Here is a 24,176-nt window from a genome sequence, read left to right as displayed (position 1 = left end):
GCGCGTTTGATCCAGAAAAACACCGGTTTTAACTTGCACAACGTGACTACAAAATATCTCAAAAGTTACCTGTAAGCTTTGTCCAAACTTTTCAAACTACTTTTGTAATACAACTTTAGATATTTCTTTATGTAAATAATCGATAAAATTGAAGACAGGATGATCTGTGTTCAATACCGGAGGAAAACAATGTGTAGCATGCTTTCTGGTCACGCGCCTCTAACAAACAGTACACTTCACTGGAGCCTCATCCTGAACATGGCTACTTCTTCATTCTCAAAGGAAAAACCTTAACCAATTTCTAAAGACTGTTGACATCCAGTGGAAGCGATAGGAACTGCCGGACGGTCCCTTAGAAATCTGGATTCCCAATGAAAGATCATTGAAAAGAGTGACCTCAAAACAAAAAAATCTGAATGGTTTGTCCTCGGGGTTTTGCCTGCCAAATAAGTTCTGTTATAGTCACAGACATGATTCAAACAGTTTTAGAAACTTCAGAGTGTTTTCTATCCAATACTAATAATAATATGCATATATTAGCATCTGGGACTGAGTAGGAGGCAGTTTACTCTGGGCACGCTTTTCATCCAAACGTGAAAATGCTGCCCCCTATCCTAGAGAAGTTTTAAGTAACTTCTGGTTAGTTGATAAGTTAGATACATGTACATGGAAGTGTTCATTAGAGCAGGGACATCAGGTACAACAATCTGCCGTACCCACATAATCACCAGACATACACCCTGACCCCACACATCCCCCTAAGACACAGGCAGTAGTGCTAGCTGACACATAGCATTGGCAGTACAGTGCAGCGTTTCTCAATACCCAATCACCATCTCTTCAAACACAAACGTAAAAACACCACCGGAGATACAGCTCACCACTATAACTGTGCCTCTGTTCTAGCCATTTGGTTTCCCTCCCTGTTGTGCTGTCTGTCTGTCCCAGAATCTTCTCTGCTTGTCAGATCTCCCCAAGGAGATGTGGGTGCTGAGTCAGGCGCAGGAGAAACAAGTTCCGAAGGAAAAGGGCCTGTTATTAATCAAGCTCAAAATAACAGGACACAGCAGTAGCCAAAAACCCCACAGTCCAGGGAAAACCACCTGTTAAAAATGAACTAGAGCAAAACGCAAACCAAACTAACTGACAGTCAAACGAAAACAATCCCGCACAAAAACCCTAAGGAAATGTCGAGATAAATACCCCCCCCCCAATTAACCAAAATGAAACCATGTGAAACACAAAACAGACCTAACCAAAAGAAAAGGAAAAAGGATTGGTGGCAGCTAGTAGACCGGCGACGACGACCGCAGAGCGCCGCCCGAACAGCGAGAGGAGCCACCTTCGGTGTAAGTCGTGACACTGCTGTCACAATCATTCAAAATAATAGACTTACCTTCCTTGAAAATCCATCTATACCGCCAAAGATGACAATGTTGTATCTTGAAAAAAATCATTGGAATTAAAAGTGAAATGTTTAACCTATTAACCTGCTTCATTATTTATGTATTACCAGTTGATGAAGAACAACTCCCATTTCATACATCATTGAAAATGTGTCTACGAATAAGTAAGATTAAAAAGGTTCAAATAACTTTAGATTTTATGGAGACATTATACATCTTAGTACCTTATCAATTTATGATTTGTATCAATGTGGATGAGAGACAGGGGAGCAGGAACAGAGTATTTTTGCTGAGCAATGCAACGAAGCTGGATCATTCTGGCAATGAAACCTGCTCTATCTACACACTGCAAAGACTCCCCAACTCTTCGCCTTTGTACACGATGGCCCATTGCTTGGAGACTTCCTTTGACCATTCTAAAGCCTGCATGGGGCATCCTTGCCTTCGTGGCCCTAACTTTATGGTCTAACTCTTCATCTGACATATCAGAATAACATTCCCTGACAGATATATTGTGTTCTTTCATCCTTCTGTGAAAAAAGCTAATCGTTATGATTATATATCGACTATGGAACAAATAGGACATGGGCTGCTTATGAGTTGCCTTGAAAGAAAGTTCAACTGAAAATTCAACTGAAAATTCAACTGAAAATGGCGAGAACAGGCGTTCATAGCTAAATGTTTTTGGTTAGCTTGAGAATAATAATTGCATGATTTATCATTCCACGGTATGTATCTATGTAATATAGTAGAATGTTATGAAGCGACAGAATCGTAGGAGCTAACTACTAGCTATGTAGAAGTTGGACGGAAGAACGCCCAGTGCTGTTTACCTGAGATGCCATCATCACACAGTCCTTCTTCGTAGGTGTCCGCTATGACTTCTGTTGTGTCAGAAAGAAAGGCTGAACAGTATTGGTTGTAGCCAAACTGACACTCAAATGACCAAAATGGAGGGTGGTTGATTGCGAAATTAAATTGGATATTTGTTTTCAAAAACATTTTTTGTTCTCAAAATATTTATGGGTAATAAAATGATTAACATTTTGCGCACTATTAAAAAATATTTGATTGCAATTTTTTTTTTACTTTGAAGCCTCGTTTTTGCTTTCTGAACAGTTATTTTTGATTGAAAATAAAAGTTTTGCTCTCGACAAAAAGATATCCATTTGTTGCAAGTTGGAGAGGGGGGCTAATAGCTGAAAAATAGCCTATTCAACCTTTACTAAAGAATAGTCTAATAGCCAAGCTAGGTGTGAAAAAAACCCTCACAGACCAGTGTTGCCCAAACGACCAAGAGGGAGTTAGAGAACTGATTATGCTTTTGGGTCCCAACGCACTACTGTGTCTCTACTGTGTCTCTAACTGACAATGACTGACAATGAATGGGCAATATAAACCAAATATATAAACCAAATAATAAACTGATAATTGTGCACGCTCTGGTTAACATGAAAACTGCCGAACCAGATTTGCTTGGGCAAGTAAAATGGTCATCGTGGTCTCATTTGTGTCTGGAAGTAGCTTGTTCAATATTGCCAAAATATTAAAATACCTTTATTTAGCCTAAAGCTGGCATTATGAAAACAGCTCTGGATAACTCAACTCTAAAAATAAAGGACCTTTACCCCCTAAAAGACCAGAACAGCTCTCAATTAAATAACTCAAATGAAACTCAAATGCTGCGTCAGCCAAAAATACTCCAAAAAGACTGTCATATGTAGGCCTAGCTGAAATAAAAAATAAAGTAAATAAACAGACAAAATGAGTTTGAGGGGCTTCTTATCAGCAAAGCAAAGCCTTGAAACGACATGAGGTTCCACAGCGTAAACATTGCTTCCAGCCATTGTTGAGATCCTGGGGACGTGCTTTGGGCACTTAAGTGAAGTGATGGTACAGATAATAGTATGAAAGTACCCCTCTCAAGCTCTACAGAAGCCTGGTTTCCCTGGTTCTAGAAATTACTGCACTCGCTCAATGTCATCGCGATCACGTTTTCCCATAGATGCTTTGTGTTGAGAGATGAGATGAATAGAAAACGTGTCTGCCTGTAAAACTGAGAGAGAGAGAGAGAGAAATGGAATTTAACTGTGAGTCATGCATTGAAAGCATGACAATACACTTAGTATGGGGAAGACAAACAGAGATATTCCAAACCGCTTTGGAAAAAGGATCATAAATATGTAGGCCTACAGATGATGCCTCAATTTAGATCATCCATATGCAATGTATCTGTGCTTAGTTTGTATTACCTAACCTGCTACAGCTACACTGTGTGAGCATGTGTGTGTGTGTGTGTGCACAACCAATTGCAGGATAATATGACTAGAAGCAATTCACACATCTCATATACAATAGGTACTAAAGTAGCCGTATACCTAGTGCTGTTTGATGCTGAATTGGCTTCAAAGCCATTTGAACAACCATCATTTCTGGACAATATGTGACCCTTTTCAGGGAACTAGGCGTCTTGAGCGGATCACTACTTCACAAGAGAGCCGTTTAAACGTAAACTTTATTTTTTAATCAAAATGTGTTTTTTGGGGGGCAGAAATGCCTTCTCAAACATGTGACCTTTCATTTGCCTTCATAACAAACTTGTCTGTAAATACGAATACAATTGATGAATTACGAGCCTAGTTGGTTAAGCCACAGAAAAAGTCAGCAACCTTCCCACTAGCCATGATAATGAGTGGGCTGGACATGCCGAGAGATGAGTTTTGATTGGTCTGCCATATATCACGCTTCTGTCTATATGAACTGGTCAGTATGTATAGGTAATCCTGTCTAATGCGGCTTTAAAAAAAAATTCACGTTGTAAAATTGCATAAGTGTTGCTCTCCACTTTCTGGAGGACCGAGTTTTGAAATCAGTGTAATTCGAGTATTATAGCTAAGGACATGAAGAAAACACCTGTCTCCGGATTACATCTTCAAACTAAGGGGAACCATGCCCTCCGATAGGAGACACATCCATCAATGATGTATACGGGTAAATTAGTCTAACTAGCTACATTTTTAGATATAACATGTTTCTCATTTTGACAGGAAGTGGTTTAATTTCAAGTTAGTGTACTGTTAGCTAGCTAACATTAGCTGGCTGGCTCGCTAGCTAACGTTATGTGTATGATCTTATTATTCGTATCTCAGAGCCATTTGCTTGGCTAGTTATAGCCTACTGTTAGCTAGCTAACATAGAACCTGGTTGGTTAGCTACCTGCAGATTCATGCAAGGTAGTCACATCATGAGTTGGGATTACGGTTCATTGTATAGCTAGCTAGCTAGCTAGATACATTATCTTAACAAAATACTCCACTGTGCAGGTAACCATTTCGGGTGCGTTTGTAAATGTCACACCCTGATCTGTTTCACCTGTCTTTGTGGTTGTCTCCACCTCCCTCCACAGTCACCCATCTTCCTCATTATCCCCAGTGTATTTATATCTGTGTTCTCTGTCTGTTGCCAGTTTGTCTTGTCAGGTCTTACCAGTGTGTCTCCCCATTTTCCTGCTTTCTCAGGGTTCTGTTTCCTAGTTTCCCCAGTTCTGACCATTCTGCCTGCCCTGACCCCGAGCCTGCCTGCCATTCTGTACCTGCCTGACTCTGACCCGTTTACGAACCTCTGCCTGTCCTGACCCCGAGCCTGCCTGCTGTTATTGTGAATTTTTAAGTATATATGTGGCAAATATTTATTTCTGAAGGAGCCAGAAAAACTAGTGTACGTGTACGTGCTCTAGGTCATTTGACACCATTAGACATGTACGTGGTTATTCTTGTAACTGTTATGGCCAACTATGGTTACAACTCTTGGGTCTCTTCCAGAACAGGGGTTCCCTTTTCAGTGGATTCAGCAGGATGACATGTTTTGGTTAATTCTGTAGATTGCCAAGTCTGTTGCTATGGTCTTACACGCATGAAACTATTTCTGTGACTCTACAGGTTGCATGTCCTAATATGAAGGCAATATAATAACGGTGGCTAAACGCCAGAAGGGTTGAGCCATTAAGAGGAGTTACTATGAGTATGATGTAAGGAGGACAAATGTATAAGTATTCTGTGCCAAGACTGAAAGGCAGTTGTATTCATGATCCAGCTCGGCTTTTATCATAAAGTAATCAAAAGTCTATTTGTACTCACATGCTCCGGTATTTGTGAAAATATTTCCACAACACTATTCTGTACCTTATTGACTCTGCCCTGGATTACGAACCTCTGCCTGCCTTTGACCAGTCTTTTGCCTGCCCCCTGTTTGGGTAAATAAACATCTGTGACTCTAGCTGTCTGCATCTGGGTCTTATCCTGAGTTCTGATAGTACGAACTGGGCATGACTGACCCAGCAGACTCAGACCAGCTCCACAATGCTGTCTCCCTGCAAGGAGCCACCATTGGAAGACACGAGGCGTCTACGAGTCCGGGTGAACCCGACGTCACCTGAGTTCTCTCGGGATTATCACAGAGGGCTGCCGACTCGCCTCCTTCGGAATCCATGCACCTGGGCAGGGCTAGATTGACTCCAGCTGAATGCTTACGCCGACTCCACACCCAGAGCTGTCTATATTCTAAAGCTATGGGAAATGTCTTAGCTACCTGCCCATTAAAAACCCAGTCTCATCAAGAAGGGGCGAGTACTCTGGCGGGCCATACAGATAACTTTTCTTCTCCCCTTACTTGCACCCCTTTACATGCCGTCCTGCTGTGGGGGAATCAGTCGAAATCTCTCCGGGTACTCATTGACTCTGGGGCCGATGAGAGTTTTTTGGACGCTACCCTGGCATCCCCACTCAGCCCCTCTCCATTCCCATGGACGTTATAGCACTGGACGGGCGATCTATAGACCGGGTCACTCACAATGCCACTCCCATCAACCTACAAGTGTCAGGGAACCACAGCAAGGCAATCCAATTTATGCTGATTAAGTCCCCTCAGGTTCCTGTGGTATTGGGAGTCTCTTGTCTCCAACGACACAATCCCCTCATTGACTGGACAGCTGGTGCCATTATGTGCTGTAGCTCCTTCTGCCGCGCCCATTGTCTTAAGTCAGCGCAGCCTGCCCTGGGACATCTTCCTATGGGCTCGGAAGTTGCCCCGGACCTCTCCGCCATTTTCGCGGAGTACCAGGACCTCCGGGAGGGTTTCAGTAAGGCCCGGGCCAATTTACTTCCTCCACAACAGAGGAAGATCCCTATGACTGCGGGATCAACCTTCTCTCAGGGACCACACAGCCCCGGGTACGACTGTACTCTCTGTCGGGTCCGGAGATAAAGGCTATGGAGACCTACATCGAGGACTCCCTAGCTGCTGGGTGTATCCATCCATCTGCCTCCCACGCCAGCACAGGGTTCTTCTTTGTGGAGAAGAAGGACAAAACCCTGCGCACGTGCATCGACTACCGGGGCCTCCTTGATATCATGGTGAACCACGTCTACCAATGGAGTACCAGGACCTCCAGTAGGTTTTCAGTAAGGCCAGGCCATTTCACTTCCTCTGTACTTCGCTTCCTACACCCTTGGACCCCGAGACCGTCCTTCCCACTTTGTGTCTGGCGATGGCACTCAGCTGGGGAATAGGGAAGCAGGTGTGTGAGACGCAGCATTCCCACATCCGGATGTTTGTGCCTGACGCTGTCCACTCCTCTGTCCTGGAGTGGACTCACTCGTCCAGGCTTGCCTGCCACCCGAGCTCCCGTCAGACCCTGGCCTTGGTGCAGCAACGCTTTTGTAGGCCTACCATGATTCCGGACGTCTCCATGTTCGTCGACGCCTGCACGGTCTGTGCGCAGAACAAGACACCTTGGCAAGTTCCGGCTGATCTCCTTCAACCGCTGCCTGTCCCTCACCGTCCCTGGTCCCTCACCGTCCCTGGTCCCTCACCGTCCCTGGTCTCACATATCCCTGGACTTCATCACGGGTCTTCCCCTGTCTGATTGCAAAACCGCCATCCTGACAGTAGTAGACTGGTTTTCCAAAGCTGCCCACATCATTCCTCTCCCCAAGCTACCCTCGGCCAAAGAGATGGCCCAGCTCATGGTGCAGCACGTCTTCCGGATCCATGGACTCCCGGTAGACCTGGTCTTCGACCAGGGTTCCTCAGTTCTCGTCCCGGTTCTGGAAGGCATTCTTGGATGCTCATTGGGTCGTCGGCCAGCCTGTCCTCCGGGTTCCACCCTCATTCCAACGGCCAGTTGGAGCGAGCCAATCAAGACTTGGAGACGACTCTTCACTGCCTTGTCTCCACCAACCCCACCACCTCGAGCCAGCAACTCGTGTAGGGTGAATAAGCCCGCAACACCCTCCCCTGCTCTGCTTCTGGGCTCTCGCCTTTCGAGTGTTCCCTGGGGTATCAGCCCCCGCTCTTCCCGGAGAAAGAGGAAGAGGTCGACATAACCTTGGCCCAGATGAAAATGGCGCTGACTTAGATGGTTGCCTCACTTCGCGTTCTTAGGAAACTATGCAGTATTTTGTTTTTATGTATTATTTCTTATATTGTTACCACAGGAAATCTGAAGTTTTATTACATACAGTTGGAAGGAACTATTGGATATAAGAGCAAAGTCAACTTACCAACATTACGACCAGGAATACGACTTTCCCGAAGCGGAACCTCTGTTCGGACCACCACCCAGGACAATGGATCGGATCCCAGTAGACGACCCAAAACAACGGCGCCACAAAACGGTCAGACAGAGCAGCCTTCTGGTCAGGCTCCATAGACGTGCACATCGCTCAACGCTCCTGAGTATACTTCTCGCAATGTCCGGTCTCTTGACAACAAGGTAGACGAAATTCGAGCAAGGGTTGCCTTCCAGAGAGACATCAGAGATTGTAACAATTCCTGTTTCACAGAAACATGGCTCTCTCGGGATATGTTGTCGGAATCAGTTCAGCCACTGGGCTTCTCGATACATCGTGCCAACACCTCTCTGGGAAGAGGAAAGTTGGGAGGGTATGCAGTATGATTAAAGACTCATAGTGTAATCATAACAACATACAGGAACTCAAGTCCTTCCACTCACCCGACCTAGAATTCCTTACAATAAATGCCAGACATTTTACCTACCAAGAGAATTCTTGGAAGTTATAGTCACCATTGAGTACCATTGCTGAATCTGTTAACCATACCACGTGGTTAAACTCTTAGATGAATAAGAACAAGTCTTTGATATTGACTACTAGTCTGCAGCTAGGAATTCGGTATCATTGAACGCGAAGAACGACAACCGCCGAAACATCCATTCTATAACGAATGTCACTCTGAACTATCCACAATAACCAAGACAGAGACAGACGAAACTCTCCAACAGAAACAAACTTTTCTCCAGCGATCAAGACGACACACTGAGCGTAAATATATATATATATATATAGATTGCAATTGTTCCCGAATGAGTGAGCGTTCATGTGTAAAGGATTAGCATGTCAATTGTTATAGTTATGAACTCTGTTGTCACGCCCTGGCCTTAGTATTCTTTGTTTTCTTTATTATTTTAGTTAGGTCAGGGTGTGACATGGGGAATGTTTATGTTTTGTTAGTTTTGGGTGTTTATATGGTAAAGGGGTTATGGGGTGTAGTATATGGGTTTGTGTTGAGTGTAGATGTCTAGCGTTGTCTATGTATGTTTAGTTGTCTAGAAGAGTCTATGGTTACCTGAATGAGTTCCCAATTAGAGACAGCTGATTTCGGTTGTCTCTGATTGGGAGCCTTATTTAGGGTAGCCATAGGCTCTCATTGGTTGTGAGTAATTGTCTATGTAGAACGTTTGTAGCCTGTATGTATGTGCACAACGTTTGTAGCTTCACGGTCGTTTTGTTGTTTTGTTCGTTTTGTTAAAGTGTTTCGTGTTTATTTTCGTCATCTTTATAATAAAAGAAGATGGCTTATTTTCCAACTGCTGCGTTTTGGTCCGTCAATCCCCCACACGATCGTGACAGAATTACTCACCATAGGACCAAGCGGCATGGAAGGCGGCAACAGGACCTACCTACACAGGATTTCTGGAGTTGGGAGGACGAATTGGAAGGAAATGGACCTTGGGATCAACCTGGAGAATATCGCCTCCCTCGTGAAGAGCTGGAGGCAGCGAAAGCCGAGAGGAGGCGATATGAGGAGGCAGCACGGAGACAAGGCTGGAAACCCGTGAGTACAACCCAAAAATTTCTTGGGGGGGGCCTTAAAGGGAGTGTGGCGAAGTCAGGTAGGAAACCTGCGCCTACTCCTTGTACTTACCGTGGAGAGCGAGAGTACGGGCAGACACCGTGTTACGCAGTAGAGCGCACGGTGTCTCCTGTACGCGTGCATAGCCCGGTTCGGTACATTTCAGCTCCACGTATCGGCCGGGCTAGACTGAGCGTTGAGCCGAATGTCATGAAGCCGGCCCAACGCATCTGGTCACCAGTGCGTCTCCTCGGGCCGGCGTACATGGCACCAGCCTTACGCATGGTGTCCCCGGTTCGCCTACATAGGCCGGTGCGGGTTATTCCACCTCCCCGCACTGGTCAGGCGACGGGGAGCATACAACCAGGTAGGGTTGGGCAGGCTCGGCGTTCAAGGGAGCCAGTACGCCTGCACGGTCCGGTATTTCCGGCGCCACCTCCCCGCCCCAATCCAGTACCACCAGTGCCTCCTCCACGCACTAGCTATATGGTGCGTGTCTCCAGCCCTTTACCACCAGTGTCTAAACCACGCACCAAGCCTCCTGTGTGTCCCCAGAGTCCTGTGCGTCCTGTTGCTGCTCCCCGCACTAGCCCTAAGATGCGTGTCCCCAGCCCGGTGCCACCAGTCCCGGCACCACGCACCAGGCCTACAGTGCGCCTCAGCCGGCAGGAGTCTGCCGTCTGCACAGCGATGACTGAACTGCCCGTCTGCCAAGCGCCATCTGAGCCATCCGTCTCCCCAGCGCCATCTGAGCCATCCGTCTCCCCAGCGCCATCTGAGCCATCCGTCTGCCATGAGCCTGCAAAGCCGCCCGTCTGCCATGAGCCTGCAAAGCCGCCCGTCTGCCATGAGCCCACTGAGCCGTCCGCCAGACAGGAGCCGCTAGAGCCGCCAGCCAGACAGGAGCCGCCAGAGCCGTCCGTCAGACAGGATCTGCCAGAGCCGCCAACCAGACAGGATCTGCCAGAGCCGCCAACCAGACAGGATCTGCCAGAGCCGCCAACCAGACAGGATCTGCCAGAGCCGCCAACCAGACAGGATCTGCCAGAGCCGCCAACCAGACAGGAGCAGCCAGATCAGTCAGTCAGTCATGAGCAGCCAGATCCGTCAGCCAGCCATGAGCAGCCAGATCCGTCAGCTAGCCATGAGCAGCCAGATCCGTCAGCTAGCCATGAGCAGCCAGATCCGTCAGCTAGCCATGAGCAGCCAGATCCGTCAGCTAGCCATGAGCAGCCAGATCCGTCAGCTAGCCATGAGCAGCCAGATCCGTCAGCTAGCCATGAGCAGCCAGATCCGTCAGCTAGCCATGAGCAGCCAGATCCGTCAGCTAGCCATGAGCAGCCAGATCCGTCAGCTAGCCATGAGCAGCCAGATCCGTCAGCCAGCCATGAGCAGCCAGATCCGTCAGCCAGCCATGAGCAGCCAGATCAGTCAGCCAGCCATGAGCAGCCAGATCAGTCAGCCAGCCATGAGCAGCCAGATCCGTTAGCCAGCCATGAGCAGCCAGATCTGTCAGCCAGCCATGGGCCGTCCCTCAGTCCGGAGCTGCAGTCCCTCAGTCCGGAGCTGCAGTCCCTCAGTCCGGAGCTGCCATTCCTCAGTCCGGAGCTGCCATTCCTCAGTCCGGAGCTGCCATTCCTCAGTCCGGAGCTGCCCCTTACCCTGGTGCTGCCCCTTACCCTGGTGCTGCCCCTTACCCTGGTGCTGCCCCTTACCCTGGTGCTGCCCCTTACCCTGGTACTGCCCCTGACCCTGGTACTGCCCCTGACCCTGGTACTGGCCCTTAGTCCGGAGCTGTCCCTTAATGCAATGGGATTAATGTGGAGAGGGGTCATTTTGAAGAAGCTAAGGAGGTGGTTAGGGACTGTGGTGAAGTGGGGACCACGACCAGAGCCGGAGCCGCCACCGTGGAGGGAAGCCCACCCAGACCCTCCCCTAGACTGTGTATGGTGCGCCCGGAGTTCGCGCCTCAAGGGGGGGGGTTATGTCACGCCCTGGCCTTAGTATTCTTTGTTTTCTTTATTATTTTAGTTAGGTCAGGGTGTGACATGGGGAATGTTTATGTTTTGTTAGTTTTGGGTGTTTATATGGTAAAGGGGTTATGGGGTGTAGTATATGGGTTTGTGTTGAGTGTAGATGTCTAGCGTTGTCTATGTATGTTTAGTTGTCTAGGAGAGTCTATGGTTACCTGAATGAGTTCCCAATTAGAGACAGCTGATTTCGGTTGTCTCTGATTGGGAGCCTTATTTAGGGTAGCCATAGGCTCTCATTGGTTGTGAGTAATTGTCTATGTAGAACGTTTGTAGCCTGTATGTATGTGCACAACGTTTGTAGCTTCACGGTCGTTTTGTTGTTTTGTTCGTTTTGTTAAAGTGTTTCGTGTTTATTTTTGTCATCTTTTAAAATAAAAGAAGATGGCTTATTTTCCAACTGCTGCGTTTTGGTCCGTCAATCCCCCACACGATCGTGACATCTGTAGTGACTTCTTAGTCGAGCCCCAATTTTCCCTTTGTCTAACAAGCCGCCATGCCGGTTCAGCCCACTAGGGCATATTTCTCCCATCATTTCATGTAACCATTTTAAGTTTGTTTGTTTGTTTTTGCATTTCTGTGAATTACTTAGTTAGTAATAAATAAATGATTTAAGACAATTGATGAATGGATGACTCATAGTGAAGACTAGGTTTGTGCCGATAACCAACAATTTACGACGTTTGGAATGAGACTAGCGTGAGGTAAAGTAAATAATTAATTAATTCGAAGACTAATTGATCAGATAAAATATTTGAAAAGTTATTTTAGGAAATGATAACTTTGTAATCCGAATATTTGTCCTTGGTGCCCCAAATTCCTAGTTAATTAGTTATGTTATTATTTAGTTGATCGCGTAATAACTAATTACAGAGAATCTTTGATAAAAACTATAAGTCTTCAATTTAATGACAGTAAAGACACGACAGCGGTGTCAGGAAAACAACCTTTCACTCAACGTCAACAAAACAATGGAGATGATCGTGGACTTCAGGAAACAGAGGGAGCACCCCCTATCCACATCAAAGGGACAGCAGTGGAGAAGGTGGAACATTTAAAGTTCCTGGGGGTACACATCACAGACAAACTGAAATTGTCCACCCACACATACAATGTGGTGAAGAAGGTGCATCAGCGCCCATAACCCTGACAAAACTTTCAGATACATCCTGTCGGGCTGTATCACAACCTGGTACTGCAACTGCACCGCCCTCAACCGCAAGGCTCTCCAGAGGGTTGTGTGGTCTGCACAACGCATCACCAGGGGAAAACTACCTGCCCTCCATGAAACCTATAGCACCCAATGTCACAGGAAAGCCAAAAAGATCATCAAGGACAATAACCACCATAGCCACTGCCTGTTCACACCACGATCATCCAGAAGGCAAGGTCAGTACAGGTGCATCAAAGCTGGGACCAAGAGACAGATGTCTTTCAATCTCAAGGCCATCAGACTGCTAAACAGGAATCACTAACTCAGAGAGGCTGCTGCCTACATTGAGACCGGATCATTAGTCACTTTAACTTCTCTAGGGTATGTAGGTTACATTGCAACACGTGCCATTGGAACACAGAAGTGATGGTTGCTGATAATGGACCTCTGTAAGCCTATGTAGATATTCCATTTAAAAAATCTGCCGATTCCAGCTGCAATAGTCATTTACAACATTAACAATGTCCACACTGCATTTCTGATCAATTTGATGTTTTTTTTAATGGGCAAAGAATTTGCTCTTCTTTCAAAAACAAGGACATTTCTAAGTGACCCCAAACTTTGGAACGGTAGTGTATTATTAACCCTGTTTATCACAAGCGTAGCAGGCTGTGAATTCTGCAAACAACGTTTCTAGGATGGGCTATTATCAGGAAAATATATATTGGTCATATTGGTCATGGCTCCCGAGTGGGGCACAATGGGATTGCCTTGCAGTCCTCTGAGCATGCCACCCATAACACACACAGGGACTCGGCACTCCTGAGCGCATCCCTGACTTGGCTCGACGTCTGGTATTCCATCAGCTCAGTTTGAATTGTGGCCTCATCCAGCGAGGTTATAGTTTTCTTAGCAAGGGAGGGGTATTCTCCACCTGGGCGGACTGTGAGAGGATCACGTACAAACGCAATGATATCCTTGGGCATGCTGTAGTCTTCAAATCTGGTGGATAAATTGTCCCTCAGCTGCTTGATGAAATCTTTCATCACCTCTGTGACAATGCTGCGGCCTGGTCCAAATCGAACAACTCAAGCTTCCTAGTAAAGGCCTCAAATTTCTCCACCATGTCCAATACTGTCCCTCTTCCTTGTAACTGCAGATTTAACCCGTTTAAGTTACAGAATATGTCAGCAAAAAAAGCTGTGTGTGCAGCTTGCAGTTAACGATTCAATGTTTCTGCGTCAGGCCTCGATATGGGGCGACAATACCACTGAAAGTTCTATGCTCATATTTACATCTGAGATTGAATTACTTGCAAACAGCGATATTTTCATTGCAAATAAGACACACTGGCTTGGCAATGGGAAAAGATGGAGAGATTAACATATATCTTTCTGTACATTATTCTCTAAAACTTCTTGATACTTTTTGAGAGCGCCATTTTATCTAGCTATCAAGCAAATTATTCTGAACAAGTGTTGACTTTAAAACAAGTAGTGTATCCTACAGTAGGCTACGTACTGTAGACCTGTTTTCACCCACCAATCACAGCACAAAGAAATAAACAAAAAAAACAATAATTGAATAGAGACATTGTCACGCCCTGATCTGTTTCACCTTTCCTTGTGATTGTCTCCACCCCCCTCCAGGTGTCACCCATCTTCCCCATTATCCGTTGTGAATTTATACCTGTGTTCTCTGTTCGTCTTTTCTTGTCAAGCTTACCCGCGTGTTTTCCGATTTCCTGTTCTTCCTAGTCTGTGGTTTTTCCTAATCCTCCCTGTTTTGATCTCTTGTCTGCCCTGACACTAAGCCTGCCTGACCATTCTGCCTGCCCCTGACCCTGAGCCTGCCTGCCGACCTGTACCCTTTCCCCATCTCTGGATTATTGACCCCTTCCTGCCTTGACCTGTCTCTTGCCTGCCGCTTGGACTATTAAACCATTGTTTATTCAACGTGTCTGCATCTGGGTCCTATCTGAAACCTGATAGACATAGTAATTTTATGAGAGCAATCAGATCAAAATCATCATCTTATTGTCACTGAATTATGCACTAAGCATATGTGTTCTGGCCCGCCGACTATTGGCTCAGAAAAAACTTGGCCCGAGGCCAAATCTAGTTGACGAACCCTGATATATAATATGTCTTACAGAGCCTTCCATAAATCCACTCAAGTTTCTCAACTATCTTCTGATGGTGATTAGGGTGTGGAAATGGTAATGTTGTACAGCGCCATATAATCCAAACGGAGTAACAATGTCTCACCCCGTGTTAAAGAATGGCCTTTATCTCACTCACTTTAGGTTATTTGAAATCAAAATAATCTCCAAAATATTGTAATTTTTTTTTTTTAAACAAAGCGATTATTATTTAATTTAGAATGATTTAAAAGCCCCTTAGATATTCTCACAGATCAGATTTGCCCTAACGAAAAATGCCCCTTAATTAATTTAGAATCCTCTAAATGTAATTATTGGAGGAGAGTCACATCATTGAATTTCATTTTTTAGATATACTGTAGGTCTACTGTAGGCAACATGAGTCTCACTAGTCTTGAGTAATGTGCTGTTAAAAGTGGTGTAGGTCTTATTTATATAAAAAGCATATTGAAGTTAGAATTAATAGGATTTGAAACAATAGCCTACCAGTGTATGGTTAACTATTTTAGCACCATTTCACGCAGTTCTGAGACAAGCATGGGGACTGGTCTTGATAAATCAATGAGATTTTTATTTTCTCTGAATCTCCATTTTGGGTATTGGTTAGACAACAATTAGGGTGTGGAAATGTTATGCTCTTAGTATTGTAGCCTACTCCCGACCGTCATGTTGTACAGTGCCATATTTTCCATTCCATCCTTACGGAAACCCTGAGGGTTTAGTTTATAATTTTTCTTGGAATAGAAACAACATAATATTAATCCAATTAATTATGCTAAATTTATTAAGATCAATCCCATATATTATGTTCTTACAAAAAAAGGTTTTAAATTCTCTAGTACAGCCAATATTGAAAGCTATCAAATGCTACTTAATGATGCCCTCTGGTGGTCAAACGAGCACTAACTAGCATTAATGGTAACAATGGCTGACAATTAAATAACGTGCTATAGAATTCCGCGGCAGCCAGCAAAGGGGGGTTGCAGTATGACATAACTTTTAAAGGAAGAACCACTGTAAGCAACAAAACATTCACCGCCCATTTTCCCAAAAGTGAGGTTACAAGTTTATCAACTTTCAAAGCAGAATTACTTTCCCATTGTTCCTCAAATGCAGTGTATGATATACCATTTAGTAGCTCTGTGTCTCTGTTTACATTTAATGTAAAAACACAATTTCAAATTTTGCTACATAAGACGGAATCAAGGAAGTCGGTCACATATAACTAACCTGTCATTCAAGCAAACTACCTTTGTATGTAATGAGGGAGCTCAAATAATATGGTAATTTAGTTGCTGAATTTGGCATATGCCTTTATCGAAAGCAACAAAAAAAAAACTGTCAAGGTTGACAAATATTCTGTTTATTTGGCACATTAGGGATTCATAAAACATGCTTTTTTCCAGAGCAACATACAGAACTATCAGCATGAGACACACATATACATGAACCATGTAGAAATCAAATGTAAGTGTGTGTGTGTGTGTGTGTGTGTGTGTGTGTGTGTGTGTGTGTGTGTGTGTGTGTGTGTGTGTGTGTGTGTGTGTGTGTGTGTGTGTGTGTGTGTGTAGGTGTGGGGCAATAGAGGGACACAGCACCACAGGAGAACTGACCTCTCTGTACACATACTCCATCAGGAGGACTAGCCAGGCAGGAAATGCTGAACAAGCAGCTATAGTAATAGAGTTGAGGGCGAGGAAATTGCATTATTGCTTCTGGTTTCCTCATTAGATTTCTCTCTCTCTCTCTCCATATCTATTGAAACAGCGGAGAAACACCATCTCATACCAGCTCTGCTTTTGATCCCAGCTCCTCAAGATTCTTTGTGAAACAGAGATATCCTCCACAACCAGACATTGATATTGCACTCAAACACAGTATTGGCAACAAAAGAGGGGACAGGTAAGATAAACCGACAGTGATAAATATGGCCTTAAAAAGCCAGAAAAATAAATAGTCTAAAGAAATGACAAACGGTTTCACATAGTCTAACTTTTTCAACGTTGCCTCAAAATTATGAAAGAGCGGTTGAAATATTAACTGGGCCCGCTCGCGGCTGTGGCAAGTCGCTGTCCATGGTGCTGATCTTAGCATTCCCACTTGTAGATCACTTTATCTAGTCGTTCCAGCGGCACAGTATGCCTTGTGGCGCATTAGCGCTCTGACCCCGTCCATAGGGAAAATGTTGTCTGTCCCAACAAGCACGCTGCTGAGCCCTGAAGTCTCAAGAGATGGCCATGAATCACCCGTGTAGACGGAGATCTATCTCCTGTGTATCTCTCCCGAGCTATTGATGCAGGCAACCATGCGCGCTTGCCTGCAGAGCCAGCCTCCCTGTCAGGCAGCGTGCGAGACTGGAAATCGGTGAGTGTGTGAGGACGTATAGGAGAAAGCTGCAGCAGTAACAATAGCACATCCCGTTGCCATAGTGGCGGGTCATGCAGACCCGGGCTGATTTTTAAACAGGTGCCTCAGGGGGAATTATGATTGTCAGAGTGTGTTGTCAACATAAAATGAAATACGCTTTGAGGAACAGCATCACTTGAAGACGGTCTCGCAACCATGCAAACATTGACTGACAAGACACTAGCTATTTAGGCCTATATATGTTATCAAATGATGGTAGGCAACCTTTTTAATGCCCCGTGAGTGATTGAGCCCCGACTCCCGGGCAATGTTTACATTTACTGCGGAGGACATGTTGGGGGGGGGGTGGCAGTAGTTTAAAAGGGCATAGAGATAGTGAAGCCCCCTGGGATATAGTGCCTGTGTAGGAGTAGGTTACTAGACTACCTTAAAACCACTGACGCTCATTATTTCTCTGATGGGAATTTTAAAATGAGCTCATCTAATAGGCCTAATACGTACTTCAAAACAGAAGTTAACTGCAAGTCAAGCAACAATTTTTTTATCAATTGAATGTAGACACGAATATAATCCGAAATATTTTATTAAAATATGCAAATTAGGCAAATTATCAATTGAATGTAGACACGAATATAATCCGAAATATTTTATTAAAATATGCAAATTAGTCATTTTTTCAAGAAAATGTTATCTAGGATACAGTTTTTACAATATATCAACAATTCCCTCTGGGCAAGTCTGTAGAATATATCTAAGAAAAAACACAATTTGGTGAATGCAGATGATTCTGAAGCTGGGAAAAGAGTTGGCGTGTGGGAAGAGTCTGACTTTAGGGAAATGGAAGTTGGAAGACTACCAAATGCCAAATGACTATTTAGACCCAATCACCATCTCTTCAAAGTAAGTTACTAAATATAGTCCAGTTTGAAACATTCTCTATGAAATTGGCTTTTTTACATTATGTGTAAATCAATGTAGTAAGCTTTCAAATGGTAGATGTATCTCCATTTTAAAGTGGTTAAAATTAATTCCAAAAAATGTATTCAGGTAGTATGATAAACATAATAAAATGTTTGAGTTTTTGAAATCTTTTTTTGTTGTTGTATATAACCAGTACCAGTGAAAAGCTTGGACACCCCTACTCATTCAAGGGGTTTTATTTATTTGTACCATTTTTTTTACATTGTAGAATAAAAGTGAAGACATCAAAACTATTAAATAACACATATGGAATAATGTATTAAGCAAAAAAGTGTTAAACAAGTCTAAATACACTGCTCAACAAAAATAAAGGGAACACTTAAACAACACAATGTAACTCCAAGTCAATCACACTTCTGTGAAATCAAACTGTCCACTTAGGAAGCAACACTGATTGACAATACATTTCACATTCTGTTGTGCAAATGGAATAAGGGGTGGTCTGTGCACATTTGTGGCCTGCTGGAGGTCATTTTGCAGGGCTCTGGCAGTGCACCTCCTTGCACAAAGGCGGAGGTAGCGGTCCTGCTGCTGGGTTGTTGCCCTCCTACGGCCTCCTCCACGTCTCCTGATGTACTGGCCTGTCTCCTGGTAGCGCCTCCATGCTCTGGACACTACGCTGACAGACACAGCAAACCTTTTTGCCACAGTTCGCATTGATGTGCCATCCTGGATGAACTGCACTACCTGAGCCACTTGTGTGGGTTGTAGACTCCATCTCATGCTACCACTAGAGTGAGAGCACCGCCAGCATTCAAAAGTGACCAAAACATCAGCCAGGAAGCATAGGAACTGAGAAGTGGTCTGTGGTCACCACCTGCAGAATCACTCCCTTTTTGGGGGTGTCTTGCTAATTGCCTATAATTTCCACCTTTTGTCTATTCCATTTGCACAACAGCATGTGAAATGTATTGTCAATCAGTGTTACTTCCTAAGTGGACAGTTTGATTTCACAGAAGTGTGATTGACTTGGAGTTACATTGTGTTGTTTAAGTGTTCCCTTTATTTTTTTGAGCAGTGTATATATTATATTGGAGATTCTTCAAAGTAGTCACCCTTTTTCTTGATGACAGCTTTGCACACTCTTATTGAAAATGCATAACATTTGTAAGTTCTCTCAAATAGGTACATGAACTGAAGGAGGTGATCTACATCAATGAGAAACTCAAAGAAATCCGACACACCCTGGTGGACGACAACAAATACAGGGAAGCTGTGGTGGCTGATGTGATGACTTTCTGGCTCAATAAACCCCAAGAGACGAGGGACATTAACCAAACCTTGCGGTCAAGCAAACACCCATATTCCCTGAATGGTCTGTATAAGTGCCCTTACCCTGAGAAACAGAGAGTGTTGGTGGGAATAACATGAGATGAATGGTTGGGTTCCCTTATTTTGCTAACTCTGTCATAGGCCTACCTGTTTAATCCAAATAGTCCATATCTATATGAAACAGCTTGAGGCAGAGCACCAAATCAAATCAAATCAAACATTATATGGCTACTATTGTAGGATATTGGTTAGGCTTATAGTACCAGGGATGTATGAGATTCCGTCACTCGACAGGGAAAGGTTTAATTTAGAGAAAGGAAGCTTAATCCTTTTATTGGTCATAATTGTCTTTCATACAATTCAATGAAACTGTAGGCTAAATGAACACAGCAACTAGGCGACCAACAGCTCCAGAACCATTGCTTGTAATAGCTATCCATTGCTTTGGGGTTCCCCTTAAGGCCAGGCACCACAGGCTGAAATGACATTTTTGTATCTACCTATCAATTTTGAGATTTGTTGGTATTTTGGACCAGTATCTGTCAAAAGTTTGGACACACCTACTCTTTCAAGGGTTTTTCTTTATTTGTACTATTTTCTACATTGTGGAATAATAGCGAAGACATCAAAACTATGAAATAACACATATGGAATCATGTAGTGTACGCACTATACACAAGCGTACACATGGATTGTGTACTGTATGTATGTGGTAGAGGTGGAGTAGGGGCCTGAAGGCACAGGGTCTGTGAATGTATTGTAATGTTTTTAAAATTGTATAAACTGCCTTAATTTTGCTGGACCCCAGGGAGAGTAGCTGCTGCCTTTGCAGCAGCTAATGGGGATCCATAATAAATACAAATACAAAATGTAGTAACCAAAAAAGTGTTAAACAAATCAAAATAGGGAAAGGGGGATACCCAGTCATTTGTACAACTGAATGCCTTCAACTCAAATGTGTCTTTCACATTTAACCCAAATATATTTTATTGTAGCGTGTGCTCATTATGGCGCACACACCTGTCACCATCGTTACGCGCACCTGCGTGTTGTCAGACTCACCTGGACTCCATCACTTCCCTGATTACCTTCCCTATATATGTCACTCCCTTTGGTTCCATCCCCAGGCATCATTGATTCTGTGTCATGTCTGTGTGTTTTCTTTGTTTCTTGTTTTGTATTATTTCCGTTTATTTATTAAAACACGCACTCCCTGAACTTTCTTCCCCACTTTCAGAGCACGTCGTTACGTCTATATTATAGATTTTTCAAAGTAGCCTCCCTTTGCCTTGATGACAGCTTTGCACACTCTTGGCATTCTCTCAACCAGCTTCACTTGGAATGCTTTTCCAACAGTCTTGAAGGAGTTCCCACATATGCTTAGCACTTGTTGGCTGTTTTTCCTTCACTCTGTGGTCCAACTCATCCCAAACCATCATAATTAGGCTAAAGTCAGCTGATTGTGTAGGCCAGGTCATCTGATGCAGCACTCCATCACTCTCATTGGAGGTGTGTTGGTTCATTGTCCTGTTGAAAAACAAATGATAATCCCACTAAGCCCAAACCAGATGGGATGGCGTATCCCTGCAGAATGTTGTGGTAGCTATGCTGGTTAAATTAAGTGTGCCTTGATTTCTAAATAAATCAGACAGTGTCACCTGCAAAGCACCCCTACACAATCACACCTCCTCCTCCATGCTTCATGGTGGGAACCACACATGAGGAGATCGTCGGTTCACTTACTCTGCGTCTCACAAAGACATGGCAGTTGGAAGCATACATCTCAAATTTGGACTCAACAGACCAAAGGACAGATTTCCACCGGTCTAATGTCCATTGCTCATGTTTCTTGGCCCAAGCAAGTCACTTCTTATCATTGGTGTCCTTAAGTTGTGGTTTCTTTGCAGCAATTCAACAACGAAGGCCTGATTCTCGCAGTTTCTGAACAGTGGACGTTGAGATGTGTATGTTACTTGAACTAAGTGAAGCATTTACAGTTGAAGTTGGAAGTTTAACTGTAAATGCCTTCTAGGCAGAGTCCCTCTGTCCAGTGTCTGTTCTTTTTCCCATCTTAATCTTTTTTTTTTATTGGCCAGTTAGAGATATGGCTTTTTCTTTGCAACTCTGCCTAGAAGGCTAGTCAGAGTATCTAGTTTGAGAAACAAATGTACTTGTCCTCTTGCTCAGTTATGCACCGGGCCTCCCACTCCTCTTTCTATTCTGGTTAGTGCCAGTTTGCACTGTTCTGTGGAGGGAGTAGTACACAGCGTTGTACGAGATCTTCAGTTTCTTGGCAATTTCTCACATGGAATAGCCTGCATTTCTCAGAACAAGAATAGACTGATGAGTTTCAGAAGAAAGTTGATTGTTTCTGGCCATTTTGAGCCTGTAATCAAACCCATAATGCTGATGCTCCAGATACTCAACTAGTCTAAAGAAGGCCAGTTTTATTGCTTCTTTAATCAGACCAACAGTTTTCAGCTGTGCTAACATAATTCCAAAAGGGTTTTCTAATGATCATTTAGCTTTTTATAATGATAAACTTGGATTAGCTAACACAACGTTACATTGGAACAGGAGTGAGAATATTCCATAAAAAATCCGCCGTATCCAGCTACAATTGTCTACACTGTATTTCTGATCAATTCGATGTTATTTTAAAGGACAAACAAATGCTTTTCTTTCAAAAACAAGGACATTTCTAAGTGACCCAAACTTTTGAACGGTAGTGTATATAAAGAGCAAACAGGACCATTCCCTGAACCATTTAATGCTATGAATAGATAGCCTACACTGTAATGGAAAGCAGCAATTTATTCAGTTATTTGAGTTATTACTAAAAGTAAAAAAGAACTCAAACGTTGCACAGCATCATATTGCAAATGATGGTGCATTGTGGGAAAATGTCTGTATTTCGAATGGTACTGTAATTCCACCCCACAGAATACAGTACCATATACTGTATCTTTTTGATTGCCAAAAAACCTTTGACAACTAGTTGGTAAATGGAATTGTTGTTTATGTCTCATTGCATATTTTGAGACGTGCCTTGTGAGAGGACACAGTTGTTGCACCCACGAGTTGGAATGCTATACCAATTTAACTTGCATGTGGTTATAGAGCCCTAATCATTTTAAATGGATTGGGAACCGATTAGAGTGGCCACTAGTCTTAAACCTTAAATTGTTGAGCATTTTTCGATGTTCTTTTGGTCTGTTTTGCCCTGCCAGTTTGGAAGCCTTTGTTAAGGCCTCTAGAAGTGCAAGTGATATAGAACACCAAATATTCATCAAAATGCTGTAATGTGTAAACAGTTAGCAGCCAATCTGCTTGCACAAACCCCTTGTAATTACAGTACAATACTGAGAAATACAAACCCATCGCCTCAATGAAATATAATTAATCCCGATAACAGTAGCATTTACTTCTTTTTTTTTACAGTATAATACAGGTTTACAGGCTTGATACCATATTCACCGAACTGCCTGTAAATTACTGTCATATTCTATGTAACCCCCTGAGTTCACAAATACTTGTCTCCTCTACAAACAACACGTATCTTACCAAATCTTAAAACGTGTGGCATCCCGCGAGAGTATCCAAGAAACAGCAGCAGGAGCAGGAGCAGCAGCCTGAGGTTGAACCTGAAAACGAGACTAGTTATCAGCAGGGAGGTAATCTTCATGTTGTTTGTAAAATGCACAGTGGTGATCCCCCGTACGCGTTTGAGTCCCCCGGAATTCGGTTTACAGTCTGTTCGGCGGGGTGACGGCAGCCCAGTCGCAGGATCACGGCATGGTCACTCGAGCTTCCCCTAAACCCATTAGCAGTCCCGGCCTGATTCCCGACTTGACTAAGCCAAGAAACTCTCCTCCGGTTCACGAGACGGCGGGACATCCATGTCGGGCGGTACAAATCCGGTGGGGGCTCATACATGGGCTGGCGCCTGGCTCAGGTGAGACACGAGGAGTCGGATGTCCACACGGGAGGTATGTCTGTAGAGGAGCAGGAGAGCGCCAAGCAGAGCAGAATCGCGATAGCAGCCTATGAGGCACTTTGGGTTGCATACGCTCCCATTCTACTGCACTGCTGCACAGCCTCTGACGTTGAGCCAAGGTTAGTTCGAGCGCGCGATCCAGATAGAGAGAGCCTACAGAAGAGGAAGGGTGTGAGAGAGAGAGAGAGAGAGAGAGAGAGAGAGAGAGAGAGAGAGAGAGAGAGAGAGAGAGAGAGAGAGAGAGAGAGAGAGAGAGAGAGAGAGAGAGAGAGAGAGAGAGAGAGAGAGAGAGAGAGAGAGAGAGAGAGAGAGAGAGAGAGAGAGAGAGAGAGAGAGAGAGAGAGAGAGAGAGAGAGAGAGAGAGAGAGAGAGAGAGAGAGAATGTGTGTGCGTGTGAAAGAGAGATTATGTCACAGGTGCCACAGATCCCTATCTGCATCCCAAAGGAGCTGCTATTTTACCACAGCATGTTTTCTTCGGATAATTTCATCCACCCACCCGTCGTAATTATGTAACGCCTGTGCTGCGCGTTTTTACATCGCTCTGCAAGTAGCCGCACAAACCCGAAACCGTTCCACCAGATCTTAAACAGTGTATTGATGTGACTGCGAGACATTGCTGGTGGATTTTGCGGCTCCGCAACAGTTTACCCATTCAT

At 44.2% G+C, this 24,176-nt stretch overlaps 1 pseudogene; it reads right to left on the bottom strand.

Moving 5' to 3' along the window:
- Positions 1 to 23,700, bottom strand: part of LOC129824876 (glutamate receptor ionotropic, kainate 2-like) — a 185,209-nt pseudogene extending 161,509 nt beyond the window's left edge.
- Between the last annotated feature and the right edge of the window lie 476 nt (positions 23,701 to 24,176).

The sequence above is a fragment of the Salvelinus fontinalis genome, chromosome 27, assembly GCF_029448725.1.
Source record: "Salvelinus fontinalis isolate EN_2023a chromosome 27, ASM2944872v1, whole genome shotgun sequence".
Classification (NCBI taxonomy): domain Eukaryota; kingdom Metazoa; phylum Chordata; class Actinopteri; order Salmoniformes; family Salmonidae; genus Salvelinus; species Salvelinus fontinalis.
The sequence above is the reverse complement of the archived record's forward strand: the minus strand, read 5'-3'. Positions and strand labels throughout refer to the sequence as shown.